Genomic DNA, 18689 nt, shown 5'->3' on the forward strand with positions numbered 1-18689 from the left:
CTTTCCATGGCTGCTGTGGGAATCTGAGAGGAAGGTGAGGGTGCGATATCGAGGGCTGGTGCAGCCGAAATAAGATAGTGGGTGGGGGTGGGGATTAGTAAAGAAGGAAAAAAAAAACGGGGCTGAGGGTTGGGGGGGGGAGATGGCGGAGAGAGCTGGCCATCAGGCGGCCTGGGACGTGGGTTGTACCGGTGGTTCAAGCCCACATCCCTAGCCACCTGATTGGCTGGCTCCCCCGCCCAGGGTGCTAATGTAACATACTGCCTCCTCCTGCACAGTGCGGCATTGTTACTGTAGAAAACCCCTCGGATACATGTTTACGTGTATATATCTCTTCAATCTTATTTGTACTTTTTTAGAAACGTTCTTGTCTGATCATTTGATTGTTTAATTTTGTCTTATTTGAATCCTAGATCACAAAGACATAGCTTATTATACTATTATTTGTCATACGTATTTTAAAGAAAAGAGGGGAAATTATGAGCACTGGTGACTAAATAAGATAGCTCCAATTTATTCTGCCCTACCAATTTTAAAACCATTGTTCGACATCATTTTTGTCTGTAGGTTGGGGTATTCTCAATTACCTATAGGAAATTATTCTATTCTCAGCACATCTTAGTATGCATGACTGTTCCCAACAAAAAACTCTGTACTCCCAATACACTCGCTGACGGTATTGGAAACCTTAACCTATGGGGCGCTCTCTGCAGGTTTAATGCCCTCGCAGCATCTTCAAATCCATTCCCTCATTGCCCTCTATTACTTTGCACTTCTTTGGCTGCCCTCGAAGTTTCCGTATTGGCTGGAATCATTCACTCTCTGTTAAAGCATACTGTAGTTATGCTGCTTCTTAAGATACCTTCCTTAGTTTTCAATGACTATGCAGGTGAAGGTCACAGGGAAGATAGATTACGATTAGAGAAGCTTCTATTACACCTGCACTGCACACATTACAATTGCTCTCGATTACTTTTTCTCAATTCACATTTGTTAATTTGATTGTTCTGGTCCACCTTTGCATCCATCCACTATTATTCTGTTACTGTTCCCCAGATCCCAGAAAGGGTAGAGGTTCCAAGCTGCTTGTTCTTGGAACACCCTGCTTTTAGCTCAGAAAAAGAAACTTATTTTTTTTAGCATCTAATACTCCAATATCTTGCAGCTTCTGTTCAATATAGCAAGACTAAGATACCATTTAGGTGGTCAACCTGCACTATACAAGCATCATACAACATAAAGATTTGTCTATATTTGTTGAATGTGTCCATTAGATTACAGATCACCAATCCATTACTCATACTGCCTTTCCACTTTCAATTTAGAAATACCAATCCTCTGACTGTATATTAATATGATATGATATGGCATTTATAACGCGCCTGTATACAAGTGTTTCTAGGTGCAACAAGACAAGGACGGGGAAACAAGGGAGGATAAATAACGATCTTACTAGGCCTTGTGTCATTCATATCATGCAAGTGCGGGGAATGGGAAAGGAGAGGAGGGTCGGGGGGGAGTGGAAGTGGGAAGTGCAGTTAACTGACAAGTGCAGCCAGCGCGTGGCTCATAAGTGCAGAGAGAAGGGGCTGTAGGGTTGCCGATACAGACCCGTAAGTGTGGGTAGCCCGGAGGCAGTGTGAAGGCAACTGGTCATGCAGAAGCCTGGGCCCGAGTTCAAAGGGTGACCAGGTGACCAGTCAGGTGCATAAGCAGGGGAGCGGAAGAGAGAAAGCAGAAGTGAAAAGGATGTGATGTCATCTTTGATGTCCTGGGTGTTGGTGTTAGCAGTGCACAGTGGTGCGGCCAGTTATGGTTGCTTAGCCTACCATAACTGGCGAATTTCTGGGGTTTTTCGGTTTTACTTCGAACCATAATGTCACGTTTCTAATGTTTTTTTTTTAGTGAATTTCACAGGTTTTTACTAGCGCAACTTAACCATAACATCCCGTTAACAATTTTTTTTTACTGAATATACACTTTCATCATGTGATTTTTGGAGTTATGTACTATATTTCCCTTACTTTATATACATGTAACATAGAACATACTGAACCCACTCGCTAATGATATTTGAAACGCACGGACTGAGCGCCTGTCTGCGGACGAGATCAACACTACCCAAACAGTCACGGGGTATCTGAAATTGTACTATTGTGCCATATGAGAAATGCACAAGTTTAAAAAAGAACACATAAACACATTTTAAGTACTAATAAGTAACCAATTGAACCTACATGTCACAAACATTAACCATGCATTTAATTACCACGTAGAATGAAATGGATTATACCATAACAAAAAAAGATATGCCTCTAATGTAATTACCTCACTGAAACTGTGCAGACAGGAGCGACAGTGGACACACACAGTACAACAAAGACAAATTACAAGAAAATAGTAAGTGTGCTTCATTTTTCTTATATGTGTATGTAGATGAGGTGCAGAAAAAATAATGTATTTCTGTTGTTTTGACACAGAAATGTGCAGTACTTTGGAGTGGCTGGAGGACAATTTTCTGCATGGGGAAATGTCGGAAGATAGCGATAATAATGGTACACCTTCTCTGGATAAGCAAATTGACAGTCAGTATTTTATGGGTACTTAGTATTTTATGGGTACTTAACATATATATATATATATATTTATTTTTAACAGACCAGGTAAAAAAAGAAGAAAGTCCACCAAAGGACACAGAGCAAGACAGCCTAACATGGATAGAAGAGAAAATGGACATACTAAATGAGAATTTTAACAGGTTAAGGCAATTTGTGGAGGAGTACGTGAGAGGAAAAATAAGATATCACTGCCCTACCTGTACCTGTCCCCCTTCTCCATTTCCTAGTGAACCATCCCCAAACTCTTAAGAGGAACATAAACGTTTTGACGAAACATCCACCCCCTCATCCCCTCACAACCAGCCCATCTTAAACACTAATTCCCCTATAGTCATTTCAATATCTGCTTCCCCCAGTATTTCTCTTGATTGATGTATGTGTGTGTATTGAACATTTTTTGATGTTAGTAGTTGTGAAATTATTTGGATCAAAAAATGTTTTTTTTTTTAAAAGAGTTAAAATGTCCACAGACAGCGCACCTGTTCAGGCTGGCCATAATCAATATAATATGGATGTTCTAAGGGCAATACACCTACCCGTACCATTCGCAACCAACATGGAACTAATCTTACAATGCACCAGGTGTCCAAGTTGTCCGTAAATTAACAAAATGGGGGCGTCCTAAGGACACTATACCTGTCCGTACCGTCCGCAGCCAAAATGGAACTGTCCATAGAACAGGTGTGGTGGGCGGCATGTCCGTAGTCAAACAAAATGGAGGTGTCCTAAGGACACTGTACTTAGCCGTACAGTCAGCAGAACATCAACGCACATGCGCACCACACCCATAAGTGCTGCGAACATTGCGCCTGTCCGTCTCACTTGTGTCGCACTTTTAATTAGTTTCAGGACCCGAACACTGTCCGTAGAACACCCATGCGCATGCGCACGTCCGTTACTCTGCATTTGGTGTCTAGCGGGCACCCGTTTCCTACGCGGATGTGTTCACGACATCATCATGTGACCGCACCCACGCTGAGTGTGTGGCCTAATTTGTGCAGTTTGTGTGCTTCTGCAACATTTCAAAAGAACCTATACAGACATGGGAAATTATTTTACAGTATAAAATCACCATTTCACATGTCCCATACAATGGCCCTACCTTTCAACGTATTGTTTACAATTTTTGCAACGCTTTTGAGTGTTAGATATGGTCACGAGGTGCACCCCTCCACCCCTATAAAAGGCCACACCCCCAAGCTCATCTTCATTGTACTTCCGGCTATACCAGATTGAGTTGTGCTGCCTTTACTACTGTAGCAAAGATTAGCCGACCAATCCTAATGGCATCCATGGCTGCTGTTGCTTCATTAGCCTCAGCACCAGCCCCAAACCCTCCACCGCCACCACCAAGGGCCTGCAGAGGGAAATATAGGCGTGAGGATGTAGAGAGCGAGGAAGAAGAGAATGAGGTGGAGGAACTCCGCACTACAAGCACTCGCCGGGAGTCGTGGGTGTAGCGGTTGTTTACCGTTTGTGGAAACGTACCAAAAGCACGTGCGAACAAGGTCAGGTGTAACCAGTGCAAGTTGGTGCTGAGTCGCGGGAGACCTGGTGCGTACAGCTTTGGTACGACAACCATGAAGCGACAACTAACTTTGTTCCACAGTGCGGACATTCACAAAGTGGTACCATGTGAAGAACGTAGTAGGTTCAGTTCCTCCACAGCATCCTCTGTGTCCGATCCTCTCACCACAAGAGACACACCTGTGGGAGAGCGCATCCCTCCAGCTGCCTCACAGGCCATTCACGATGCTGTTGACCCTTACCTTGCGAGGGTCACAATATTGTGTATCTACTGCGATGCAGTACTCTGCAGGGGGGAGAGTCTTCGAAGTGCTTTTGAGACTACGGTCATGGAGCACCAGAAGTAAAGCCCACCCTACATCTTTCTCTCTCCACCTGCCCTTTCTTATCCACGTGGTTAGTGTCCCTTCCTTACCCTCCTTCACCCTCCTCTCCTAGTGTGGAAATGGAAAACAACAAAAATTATAAAAAAGGCTCTTTTCAGAGCCGCTTTTCTCATTTTAACAATGGAACTGTTGTTATAATGACTGTTGTAGGCCCCCGTGCATTTTTCCAAAAAGTCAGCGGACAGCCGTAGGACGCACAAAAATGGAGGGTGCAAGCGGAGCAAAACCAATGCACTTTTCGCTGGGAGTAAGTGGTGGCTCTCAAAAGAGCCTTTTGGCTGTCTTTTGTGTGTTTCAAAAACTGTGCATTCGCAAAAACGGATTGCCAAATAGGTGACTATGAATCCAAAAAAGGTTGCAATGCATTCTGAACATTTCGAACAAAAAAATCTGATTGCCAGCATATTTGAGATGGACTCCATCTCTGCGAAAAATGTAAGTGCTGCAAAACTAAATGTTTTCATTGTGGAATGAGGACATTCCAACATCTCTTAGAAAGGCACAAACAGCCTTATTGACATTGTGCCTCGCCTTCTCCATTTGTGGACCAAATGCAGAAGAACGTAGCCACATTTGTCTTTGTGCAATACGGGAAAAAACTACTTGGCAATTTGGAAACATGTCCATGACCTTCGCAAGTCCTTCCTTCAGTGCAAATTGCAAAGAAATTCCAGAGACATGCTCTAAACTGTTTCCTCCACAATGAATGATAATTATATCAGGATGACGCTCTGTCTGTAAAGTAGCACAGAGAGGTAGCAAGTCCAGCCACTTCATTCCATGCACTCCATGCCAGTGCACTTCCACATGAGAAAATCCAAGATCTGCAGATATACCACAACTTTCTGCATGCACCTTCAACCAATGTATCCATGAGTCTCCCAAAATCCAGATAATCTGTTTTCGAGCACACAGAGCTATAGCTGTCTTGTCTCCTGTCAGGAAAAAGACATTCTCAATAAATCTCTCCGTTCAGAACACACCCACTGAACTTTACTGACCAATCCCTAGCTACGCATATGCTCATTTGCATGCGTCTCCACCCCAGAAACCCCGTTGGTAATACGCGCTGCCTGCAGACTACCGCCATGTCCGCGGACACGTACAGGATCTGAGCGTGACGACTGTACATTTAAATAGTATACCCCTTTAAGGTGGGCTCTGAAAAGAGCTGTTGTTTTTTTGTTTTTTGGGCAGATGCCTCACAGACACCTGTTATTTTGTATTTATTTTGATTTTTTTTCTTCTTACTTTACTCCTACAATCATTACAGAACCTTCCCCAAAGCAAGTCTTAGTTACTTACCTGTAACTGTATTTCTCCAGCATTGGTATCTTTCATAGATGCACATGCTTGAATATTCCCCGTCGTCAGACTGGGAATCCTCGGTGATAAATTTAATAATAAATTATTATTATTTTTTTTTTTTTAAATATATACACATTGCTACCTAGCAGTGCATGTACATAGCCCATTATGGCCTATGAGCCATTTCATTGTGTAGTCCCTCCACCTCACTTTGGTCCTTTATGGCCCCAGCCAATGAGGTGGCAGGGCTTAAGCTCCGCCCCCGGCAGCCATCTTTAGATTTTGAACCGTAGAGATTACAGTATGATGGATGCCGAGCCTAGAAGCAGCCTCTCAGGGGAGGCGGGCGGGCGCATGTGAATCTATGAAAGATACCAATGCTGGAGAAATACAGTTACAGGTAAGTAACTAAGACTTCTCCAGCATTGGATCTTTCATAGATTCAGATGCTTGAATAGAATACCAAGCAGTTAAAACATGCCACCATTATATATATATATATATATATATATATATATATATGCATAAATACAGAAAAAACATATTTCTGATCAAACCTTTACCATGCAGCAACACAACGGTTACATACTTCGGGAAAGGTGGGAAAAGAGGCTGGTCCTACCTTATACAAAGAGATGGCGGAGCACTGCCTGCCCAACTGCAGCTTCTTTGCTGGTATCTTCAGCCAGGCAGTAGTGTTTGGCGAAAGTATGCAGAGTGCTCCACGTGGCGGCTCTGCATATGTCCTTCAATGCCACCCCTGCGTGGAATGCTGTTGACGCCGCCCTTCCTCTGGTGGAGTGCGCAGACGGCGGTCTAGTTAAAGGGTCGCCTTTCAACTGATGGCAGTGGGTGATGCAGGACGATACCCAGCGTGCCAGACTTTGTTTAGATATATGCTGACCCTTGGTACGGCCAGAGAAAGAAATTAATAGCCGGTTTGAGGAGCGGAACTCCTTGGTTCTTTGCAAGTAAAACTTCAACACTCTAGCAACGTCTAGAGAATGTAATGTTCTTTCCGCTTCAGAAGCGTGATTCTGGAAGAAGGTTGGTAAAACAATGCGCTCAGTGATCGACATCTCCGAAAGTACCTTGGGGAGGAACTTCGGGTGAGGCCTTAAGATGACGCGGTCCTTCTGGAACAAAGTAAACGGGGGTTCAGAAGACAAAGCTTGTAACTCACTGATCCTTCTGGCTGATGCGATGGCTATCAGGAAAGATGTCTTCCAGGACAAGAATTTCATTTCGCATCTGTGAATGGGTTCGAAGGGAGGTTGCATGAGGGCTGTTAAGACGGTGTTGAGGCTCCATTCCGGAACTGGTGTAGGTGTAGGCGGATAAGTATGCATCAGTCCTTTCAGGAAGATTTTAACCGCTGGTAAGGAAAGTAAGGTTTGCGTCTCCGCGGTTACTGTGTAAGCCGCTATGGCTGACAGATGGACCTTGATAGAGGACAGTGAGAGCCCTGACTTAGCCAGGTGCAACAAGTAGGGCAGAATCTGATTAACCGAGGCCGTGAGGGGATCGATTGCAGAGGTATCGCACCATTTGGAAAACCTGGTCCATTTCCTGGTGTAGGTGACTTGCGTGGACGGGGCTCTAGCGGCCCTGATGATATCCCAGCATTCCGATGGTAACTTTAGGTGCATCCGTTTGCGCTGCTCAGGAACCATGCTTTGAGAGACAGGCTCCTCGGGTCGTGGTGGAGGACCTTGCGGTTCTGTTGCGTCAGTAGATATTGATGCGTCTTGAGACGAATCAGGGGTTGACAGGATAGGTGCCTCAGCGTCGGGTACCAGACTTGCCGTGCCCAATCCGGTGCAATTAGAATAAAAGAACAATCCTGTTCTTTTACCCTGCAAAGTACCCTCGACATGAGGGGAATGGGTGGGAAGGCATAGAGGAACTTCCCTGACCAATTCACTGAGAACGCGTCTCCCAGTGATTGGTGCTCCGGGTATCTTGAAGCAAATCTCTTGCATTTTTTGTTGTTCCTGGTGGCAAAAAGGTCGATCTGCGGATGGCCCCATAAGGCAAATATCCGTTGGGTTTCCTTTTCGTCCAGCTCCCACTCGTGGGACGCTGAGTATTCTCTGCTTAGCCTGTCCGCTAGGACATTGTCCACTCCTGGAAGATGCTCTGCCCTGATCTGCACCCCGTAGTGCAAGGCCCATGCCCAAAGCTGTTGGGCTTCTTGCGACAGGATCTGTGACCTCGTGCCTCCCTGCTTGTTTGTATAGTGCATGGAGGTCGTGTTGTCTGTCTGGACTGTAAGAACTTGGCCAGCTATAACCGGTAGGAAGGCTTTCAGCGCCAACCTTACGGCCCTGAGCTCTAACACGTTGATGTGGAGCTGGGACTCTTGTGTCGACCAAGAGCCCTTGGTTTGGAGGCCCGCAAGATGAGCGCCCCAACCTGATAAGGAAGCGTCCGTTCTCAGCAGAAGGGTCGATGTCGGTGCTTGAAACGGCATCCCCTGCAGAAGATTCCTCGGAACATTCCACCATCGAAGGGCCTTGTGCAACGTCGATGGAATCTGGACAATGTCTTCCCAGCCTCCGAAAGCTTGTTTCCATTGGTGGTCCAGAGCTTCCTGCACAGGTCTCATGCGAAGCCTGCAGTTCGGTATGAGGAATATGCATGATGACATCATGCCCAATAGGGATTTGTAAGAGCGTACGGATGTTGTCTCTTTCTGTAGGAAGTTTGAAGTTGAGCGTAGAATCGCTGCTATTCTTTCTGCGGATGGCCTCACTCTGGGAATGCTGGTATCGAGTTCGGCTCCCAGGAAGAGAGCTACCTTGCTGGGAATAGGGCAGGATTTTGTCTGGTTTATGGAGAAACCTAACTCTTTTAGGAGGTTGACAGTCCTCGACACTGCCGAGCGAGCCTTTGCAGCGGAACTTGCCTTTATCAGCCAATCGTCCAGGTATGGAAAAACGTCCGTTCCTGCCCTCCTGAGACTTGCTGCTACCGGCGCCAAGCATTTTGTGAAAACTCTCGGAGCCGATTTTAGCCCGAACGGGAGCACTCGAAACTGAAAGTGAAGCTCTCCCACCGTGAACCTGAGGAACTGCCTGTGCGCTGGATGGATCGGTATATGGAAGTATGCGTCCTCCAAGTCTAAAGTGGCTAAGAAGTCGTGCTTGTTTAACCAAGGTAGCACCCCTTGTAAAGCTACCATCTTGAATGTTATGCGCTTGATAAATTTGTTGAGTGCCCTCAGGTCCAAGATGGGTCTCCATTGACCGTTTTTCTTTCTGATGAGGAAGAATCGGGAGTAGAAACCTTTTCCCCTCTGAGAATAAGGGACTGGTTCTACTGCTGCCTTCTGGAGCAGTTTTTACACTTCGGACATGACCTGTGTTAGCATATGCACTCTGCGAGATGTTGGAGGCAGGGAAGGAGGTTGGTCCAGAAATTCTAAGGTGTGACCCTTTTGGATCACCTGTAACACCCATTTGTCCGATGTAATTGATTGCCAGCGCTGGAATAACTGGCTCACCCTTCCCCCCACCGGGGAGTGGTGAAGAGGGGAAAAACATTGGTCGTCAGTTTTGTTTGCCTTGTGACTTCCCTTGGGCGGAGCCACGTCTGCCTCTATGGGCGTATCTGTTGCATGACTGATATTTGTTGTCTTGGTACGTGCCGCCTTGTGCTTTTTGACCATACGCGGAACGACCGTATCCTCTGAACTTGGAAGATGAGCCTCTAAAGGGACGAAAAGACCGATGGTCCTTACTTTTGTCCTTTAAAGAACTGATGGCTCTGGTTGTGTCCGTGTCTGTCTTGATTCCCTTCAGATGATCGTCTATCTTCTTTCCAAAGAGATCTTGTCCATCAAACGGCATGTCTAATATCTGCGCCTGTACTTCAGGTCTAAAGTTAGTAGCCTTCATCCAGGCTTGCCTTCTGAGCACTGTGCCGTGCGCCATCTGCCTGAAGCCTGATTCGGCCACATCAACCGCTGCGTCGATCATGTGATCCGATGTTGCTTCACCATCCGCGATTATCGATTTTGCCTCCTCCTGGAGCTCTGGTGGTAATTGTGTCGCCAATTTAGACATGCGGAGCCAAAGCTCGCGATCGAACCTTGCGGTCATGGCCAGCGCATTGCCCGCTCTGATTGTAAGTGATGCAGAAGATGATACTTTCCTGCTCATGGCTTCCAGTTTACGTCCGTCCTTATCCGGTGGTGCCGACAACGGTGAGGAGGGGTTGGCGAGTTTCTTTCTGGCCGCCACTGTGATAAACGAGTCTGGTTTCGTATGACCTCTCAAACAAAGAGGTGCCGAATCCGGAGCTTTATATTTCTTTTCTGGCCTGGACACCAGCGCCGGAGTCGATAAGGGTGTGGATAGGATCTTGGATCCGGAATCCCAGATGGTATCGAGGAGAGGAATTGTGGTAACTGTCCTCCTTCGTTTGTCCCTGTGCTCATAGAGCACTGATTTCCTTTCCTCAGAAGAAACCTGAATTTTAAACAATTCTGCGGCTTTACCTATAATGGTGTGGAAAGAGACGAGATCATCCGGCGGTGAGGCCTTGCCCGGCGAGTCTCTCCTCCTTGGCTTCTCGACTACGTAGTCATCCCACTTACTGGATGCGTCTGGCTCCTGTGTTATTTCTCCTTCTTCTGGTTCCGAGAATTCTCTAAAAGGATCCTCCTGCCAGTCTGATACCGAAATGGTGGACGGTACCATAGTGGGGTCCACATCCGGAGATCGCGGTCTGCGCGATGACTGTGGCGACGGGACTCTTGTAGGTGAAGCACTGTGGGTGCTGCTCCTTGGTCTTCGAGCAGGTTCCGGTGATCCCATCCATTTTTGCGGTCTACTCCTGTGAGGAGAACAACCAGATGTGCCTGGAATCGGAGAAGACTCTCTAGGAATAATTCCTGATTCTATGGGATCAATCGGAATTTGCTTCTCCTTTTGCCGCCTGTAAAATTCTTCTACAATCCTCTGCACGGATAACATGAGTATCGGGTCATGAGGGTATTCGGATTCTCCCGTGGACGGTTGCCAAGGAGGGCTGTATTGTTTAGGTAAGGGACCGGTGGACTCTTCCATCATTTCGGCATCAGAGAATTCTTCCTGAAGAATTACATCCGGAAGTTCTGTCATGTGACCCAAAGGTGAAAATTGCTGTACCAGTGGTTCAGTTTCAGTATTCTTCTCAATGACATTGCTTTCAATGACAGGAGTTTCAAATGTGGAAGGCCGCAATTCCTCCGTAATTTGCGGTGCTATCTTCGTCAACAAACATCCCGTATGAGATTTCGTCGACGACTGAGATTTTCCCGTCGACGAGGGCTTTGCCGGCGACGGCTGAGATTTTCCCGTCGACGAGGGCTTCTCCGTCGACGACTGAGCTTTTCCCGTCGACGAGGACTTCGCCGTCGACGAGAGCTTCGTTGACGAATGTGGAATGCGTTTCGTGGACGACTGCGTCATGGATGAATGCTTCGTGGACGAGTGGTGTTTGCTCGTCGACGATTGCTTCGCGGTCGACGTGTCCGATGACGATGATCTTATTGTCGACGATGTCTTAAGCGTGGTCGTCGTCGTTGCTGGTTTTGTCAACGGTATGGCCGATGACGGGCCTTTACCTTTCCCTTCATTCCTGGGCCGTTTCCCCGCCGACGACTGCCCCCCCCCCGTTTTTTGCAAACTCCTCCATACCTCTGGAGGCAGATTTTGCAGACTTCTTCTGGCTTGGTAAGTCAACTGGAGGCAGAAAGGGTATCAATTCCAGCTTCCTCTTTTTGTACTCGGGAGAGGAACTCCTTTCCACTGAAGAGGCCCTTCTCTTAGAAGTTTGTCTCTCAGATGGAGTGCTGGATTGGACAGGAGCTGTTCTGACAGACTCTTCGTCCGAAGATTGATCCCTGGATTCCAGGTAAGAAAGGAATCTTCTATGCCTGTCATGAAGGGTCTTGGTGGGAAAAGTTCTACAAATCTCGCATTTTTTAATGTCATGTGGGTACAGACAATAAATGCAATGCTCGTGGGGGTCTTTGTTGTAAACCAATTTCTTTTTGCACCTCGTGCAGTCCCTGAACAGGGAAGGCTTCCTGACCCCTGAGGTGCCTCCATTTCTGAAGAGAAGTTCAGTCGACGATTTTGAGAGGAAAACAACAAGTTTTGTCTCCCAGGTTAATTGGAAACAAAGCCCCTGAGAAGGGGAACAAAATGGAATATATTTACTAAATATATTCCACACAAAAGTAGAAAGAATTTGAAAAAAGCTCAGAGAGCTTGAGGATTCCCTGTGTCTGTTAGACTGCGGTGAAAAATCTAAAGATGGCTGCCGGGGGCGGAGCTTAAGCCCTGCCACCTCATTGGCTGGGGCCATAAAGGACCAAAGTGAGGTGGAGGGACTACACAATGAAATGGCTCATAGGCCATAATGGGCTATGTACATGCACTGCTAGGTAGCAATGTGTATATATTTAAAAAAAAAAAAAAATATTATTAAATTTATCACCGAGGATTCCCAGTCTGACGACGGGGAATATTCAAGCATCTGAATCTATGAAAGATCCAATGCTGGAGAAGCCTTACATTCCAAAAGAATGTGGCATTTCCCAAAACAGATAACGAAACACCATCTGCTTCAAAATAAGCCGCATTACTGGAAACAATGTTCTCGTGGCTGCAGAAAAACATACCAGCGCGTAACATGAAAGCACGGATGCCGCGATTGATAGTACACCTCCCAATACTTTGATCAGGGCAAAAAACAGAACCGGTGTCCCATTTTCCTCTAGGGAGTAAGCCAGAAAAAAATACTTTCGCAGTTGGAAAGATATTAATGACTGCTTGCACCAACTGTTCTAAATCTTTCAACAAAGTAGGTGAAGTCACATAGCCCACAACTAACAGGAGTAACAAGGGATAACCGGCGTATCTCAGTACTATTGTCTGGTCTGTACACAACCTATAATAACTTACACATCAAAGACCATAGAACTCGTGAATCTGTGTTGGAGAGCTCAAGTGTGCAACTGGTTATCAAAACTTCATTTTATACCCGTGCCTTATTAAGGACCAAGTGTCCACATTTCACAGGTGTGTGAGGAGAAATGATTCAATTCAACTCACAGGACAAGATACAATAATTAGCATTTTAATTCATACATAAACAAAATATAAAAATCATTTATATGGTTCTAAAATTCATCAGAAGTACCACAAAATATACATCCAGAGTCAGTTGGTGAATAAATAACCTCTCTGGTTAGGCACAACATGATTAACATATCCCAAGCCAGAATACCTCAGACATACTTCATTCATACACACTCAAACATTCTGACATCGCAACTTTAATACATTCAAGTTTAAACAGTTATATCAGTAATATAAAACAAGTGTCTAAAATATAATCACAATTCATTATCATTCAGAATAGCGAGATATTAGCATATCAACAACCACCAGATGTATGAATCAATGCTGCTGTTGTGATATGATCTGATCAACAATGACGTAAAAAACAGTATTGTATTCCCCAACCCAACATGTTTCTTTCTGTACTCCAATCACTGTGCAGAAATTCATCAGGGGTTAAGTATTTCCGGTGTATTCAAAAAGAGATATTTATCAATGTAAACCAGTGGACAACAACTCGAGCTCGCCTGTAGATAAAAACACAAAAACACACTCAATCAGGCTGAATGCAAAAGTATACTGATTGATACATACTACCACCACACTACTAATGGGCGGAGTGCACAACTATAGAGGTGATCATACCCCCCATGACCGTGAAGGTTCAATTGTAAACACATGTCATCGTACAACAGTTTCATAATTTATCCTGTTGTGAAAAGAAAAAAGAGAAAAAAGAAAAGAGAAGAGCAACGTCCACTTGAGAGTGTGGCCATATAGTAGCAAAAATGCACCAATATTCACCGGATCTATAGAGGTGGGACTAAATGATACCTACAATCACCAGGGACTTAATAACTAAACCTGTGAGTGTGTACACGTTCCCACTTAAAGTAAGCCCAAAAGGTGTGTCACGAATCTAAAGAAGTTGTGTCACAAATCAGAGAAAGACTCCCGGCTCAAGAGCAGTTCTAATTCTCTAAGGCACGTTATTTATCTCCAAGGACCGGTAACTCACGGTCTACTGTATTTCTGTATTTCTAATAAATATAGCTGCTGTCAAGCCCCTCGTAGTGGAAGGTCCCAGGTGTCCAGTTACCATGGACATGCGAAAAAAAAATACAAGGAAAAGTAACATGAAACACACAGAGACTCTTAAACAGTGCCAAGTAATATATTCTATAGGTATAAGACATTAGTGTGTTTCTGATACACTGGCAATGTAAACCGTGAATGGTGGCCATGAACATACCCACCTAGTCACGGATAACACTCCACGCCGATGGTGATCATCGCGTAGGACGTCGATCAAATCGATTCTAAGTCGTTAACAGGAGAAAATAGGACGCGTTCTCATCAGGCAATATTCAACGTGATGCACCCGATCTGTTTAAACAACATGAGGCAAAGTGGGAACAAAGTCTTGAGTCCGAAACTTCCACCTCCAACCCTTTCGCATTTCCGTTCCAATCTGGGCCGCACTCCGTATCAGGCAGCGCTATCGCCCTAGTTATCTCTTGTAGGCCAGTCTAAGTAAACAAACAGTATGGAACCCCGGGTACTTCGAAAACCACAATAGGCATATAGACTTACCGGTGGCTTACGTCCTCAGTGTACCTCGTCGGTGGCTCTGTAGGTAGCGGGCACCCTAAGCACGTCAGTGCTACAAATATAAATACGATATGTGGTCTCACGTATAATCACGTGACAACCACGTCTCAGCTCGCTCTACACTAAGGGGCCGGCAACAAATTCCCGGCCACCCGTGTGTATTCGGCATCAATGGGTGTCCAAATTAATAATTTAACACTATTGACAACATGTAGATGAACCCTTTATAATGCCATATTACAACGGCATGGGTCATCATAAAATCGATGTCAGGTGTAACTAGCACGGACGGATAAGACTACAGGACAGCGACGTTTAATAAACACGTGCCACCTGGAATCATTCACTGGTATGTATTTTAACCACGTGTACACCAGACCAACACTCGTGAGGGGAATCATCGATCTCATCAATACATGTCCAGAATGGAAATCAATAGGTACACTCAAATTGTGTGCATTAAATGTTCCAATTGATTAATTCATTAAGACCAACCACATGACTATTACTCATATAAATGAGTTTCAATTCCTCCCTAGACAGAGTCTGTTTATCAGCAGAACTGTTGTTGGTAACAGGAATTTTCTTTAGCACAGTCCACTTTAAGTCGTTACAGCCATGGTCACGCGTAATAAAATGGCCAACCATGGGTGCCGTGAGGTTCTTGGTCCTAATGCAACTCCTGTGCTCGTTAATACGAATCTTAATTTTCCGCTCGTTTTTACCAATATATAGTTTCGGACACGGGCACCATATCGCGTATATTACATTGTTTGAGTTTGGAAATTGGAAAACGTCTTTTGTTGCCGTGGCCTAAGTAACCCAATATCAACTTCTGTGGTCCGGCCTGTAAACTGGCAACACACACAGGCACCACAAGGTGCTTGCCCTCTGGGTTTGGACATACCCCACTGTTGAGTGATGGTAATTTGGGCATTGTCTCTTTTGCTAATATCGTTCCTGCTAACCAGTTCCTTGATATTACGCCCCCGTTTAAAAGCACATCGGGAGACTGGGATAGGTATCTTAGCTTGTGCTAATAAATGCCAATGTTTCCTCACTATCTTAACCACATGGTTAGATAGATGATTGAAAGTGCTGACAAAAACTAGTGGGTCAGTCTTGTTGGAGACAGCTTTGGACCAATATTCTAAAAGGGCTTCATGATGGTTATTAGATGCCCTTTTTAAAGACCTCCTCACAATTTTGGCCGGATAGCCTCGATGAATCAGGTTCAGACTGAGGGCTTCAGACATGAATACATCCTTACTACTACTATTCCGTTTTGAGCCTAAGAAATTGGCCAAACGGTAAGTTGTCTCTCAATGCTTCAGGGTGAAAGCTGTCGTACCTCAATAATGAGTTACGGTCAGTGGCCTTGTGGAACAGTTTAAGCGTTAATAGTCGACTAGACTGATTAGAGATGATTGTCAAGTCCAAAAAGTCTATCGAATTCCTTTGATAATTGATCGTAAATTTAAGAAAAGGATTAACTCCGTTTAACCACTGAAAAAAGGCCAATAAAGTCACTTCATCTCCGTGCCAAATTAATAGCACATCATCGATGTATCTCCTCCATACTGTGATATGTTGTTTATAGATGTTATTGTCACTGTAGATACTCATTTGTTCAACAAAATCTACATATAAGTTGGCCAAGGAAGGAGCCACAGCCAACCCCATAGCGGTCCCATGGACCTGTTGGTAAAAAAGTCCATCGAACTGAAAATAATTCTCAGTCAGTGAGAGCATAGTGCACCACAGAATAAATGAGTTTGGAGTCATACCCGCAACACGCTTGGTGCAAAGCAATTCCTCTATTACATCAAGCGTTGCAGTTTGGCGAATCTTCGTGTACAGTGAAACGATATCCAAGGTCACCATGATATCTTCACTTGGGTTGAAAGGAAAATTCTCGATTAAATTGATTACTGACCTCGGGTCTTGGATATAAGAAGGCCTATCCCTAACAAATCCTTTGCAAATTTAGCCAAGGGTTCTAAAATAGAGTTGGTTCCAGAGGCAATTGGTTTCCCCGGGGGATTGGTCAGTGTTTTATGGACTTTCAGAAGGATGTAAAACAGGGGAACACTCCGATCACGTTTAACAAGAAACTCTGCTTCTTTACGTGTGATCCACCCTCTGTCTCGAGCTTTCTCAACTTTATGGGATATTCGACTCTTCAACCGGGCGGTCGGGTCCAGTGCAAAAGGTTTATAGAATGTAGTGTCCGATAGTTGTCGTAGACGTTCATTCACATAATCCATACGGTTTAGGAGAACAATGGCGCTGCCTTTGTCAGCTCTCCGAATAACTGTGGATTTGTTATTTTTAAGTGATTCGAAGGCTCTCCTCCGTGCTCCAGAACAATTTTGAAATGCATGGGGAGAATGGATCCTTTCTAGTTCTGCCAAGTCAGCCAGCACCCTTCTTTCAAACACCACAGATTCTGGGCTGTGGCTAGTAATGGGAGGAGAAAAAGATGAAGGGTTATATAGACCGCTGTTAGTTTCTTCTAACACAAACGGATTCTCGGGAAAAAACTGTATCGGGTGTATTTTCCTATCTCGTGAAAAAACTGTATCGGGTGTATTTTCCTAAACAAACCTTCGATCTCCACTCTTGAGTCAAACCGATCATAAGAGACTGTAGGGACAAAGCCGAACCCCTTTTCTAGGACGGTCATCTCAACCTCTGAAGGTGTAAAACTCGACAGGTTGATCAGTAAGCCCTGCTGCTCCTGGTCACTGGGGGTTTGTACTCCCAATTCTGTAGGTCCTGGTCTAAAAAAACAGCTGCCGGTCCTCTCCCTCTCTGGAAGGGGCAGGAATTCTGTGGCCTACGTTTATTGGAATTACCACGCCCGCGGCCACTGCCACGTCTCTGGTATCTTCCACTAAGTTGGTTACTCTGAGTGTCGTCATCCGAACTATGTGAACTATACGATGCATTTGTAAATCTCACATTTTTTTTGTTGCTGTTGTTTCTGTTCCCCATCGTAATGTTGATCAGGCACATATCCTTCCTGGGTATAACGAAAAGCTTTTTCATGGGAGAAATCCGTGATGTCTGTCTTTAAACGCCTGATACGGTCGCGTACAGTAGATTCCTTGAAATCATTCATCTCTTTTATGATTTCATCCAATGTTTTGGTGTATACTTCCAGTGGGACCAATTATTTTAATGGCCTCTTCCAATTTATTCAGTTCCTCCGGTTGTTTAACTGACATTTCTTTCACAGTGTCAATTATAAGGATGAGCCAGTCCCGTCCACATTTATTAGCAATATAGCTCCACCTTATGATAATCTTTATTATCAAGGAATAGTCTAGGTTCATTCCGAACTACGTAAATATTCCAACATTATCGTACCGTGGAGTTCGGTACGAATTGACCTCTTTCGTAGTTGGAATAATTCGTCCCAATTGCTGATGTTGGTAAGGGGGGGAACTGTCCCCGTCCTGAGAAAAAAGTGAGGACTGGGCCAATAAGTCCGCCACGTATTTGTCATCGTAACTGCGTGTTTTATCGGCAGCCATGGTTAGACCGAAACAGGCCTCACAACCCAGATGTTGTGGTATTCCACCATATGTGTCTTTCACTTGTCTAGGATGTGTGAAAAAAGTCACGCGGTATCAACAGAAAATTGTGTCTGAAAGTCAAGAAAGACGATACATAATCCCACAGACGTAAGCCGTGCAAAAGACAACAACTAACAGGAGTAACAAGGGATAACAGGCGTATCTCAGTACTATGGTCTGGCCTGTACACAACCTATAATAACTTACACATCAAAGACCATAGAACTCGTGAATTTGTGTTGGAGAGCTCAAGTGTGCAACTGGTTATCAAAACTTCATTTTATACCCGTGCCTCATAAAGGACCAAGTGTCCACTTTTCACAGGTGTGTGAGGAGAAAGAATTCAATTCAACTCACAGGAGAAGATACAATAATTAGCATTTTTAATGGCACCGTAGTGCAAAACTACCACATGGGGACTGGTCACCCTACGCATATCTCTGCAAACTTGGAGAATTACCGCAACATTGCAATCAGTCGCAGCGCTCCACACCACCTCCACTCCTCTGACATCGAAATTGTGTGCCACATGCCTACTTTCAC

The 18689-nt window shown here is 44.9% G+C and overlaps 1 protein-coding gene across 2 annotated transcripts in view; it reads left to right on the forward strand.

The window, feature by feature from the left end:
* Window positions 1-18689, forward strand: part of CEP112 (centrosomal protein 112) — a 3147769-nt gene that overhangs the window by 2211689 nt on the left and 917391 nt on the right. The window lies entirely within an intron of this gene.

This window comes from Ambystoma mexicanum, chromosome 3q (assembly GCF_040938575.1).
Source record: "Ambystoma mexicanum isolate Mex_15411 chromosome 3q, UKY_AmexF1_1, whole genome shotgun sequence".
NCBI lineage: Eukaryota > Metazoa > Chordata > Amphibia > Caudata > Ambystomatidae > Ambystoma > Ambystoma mexicanum.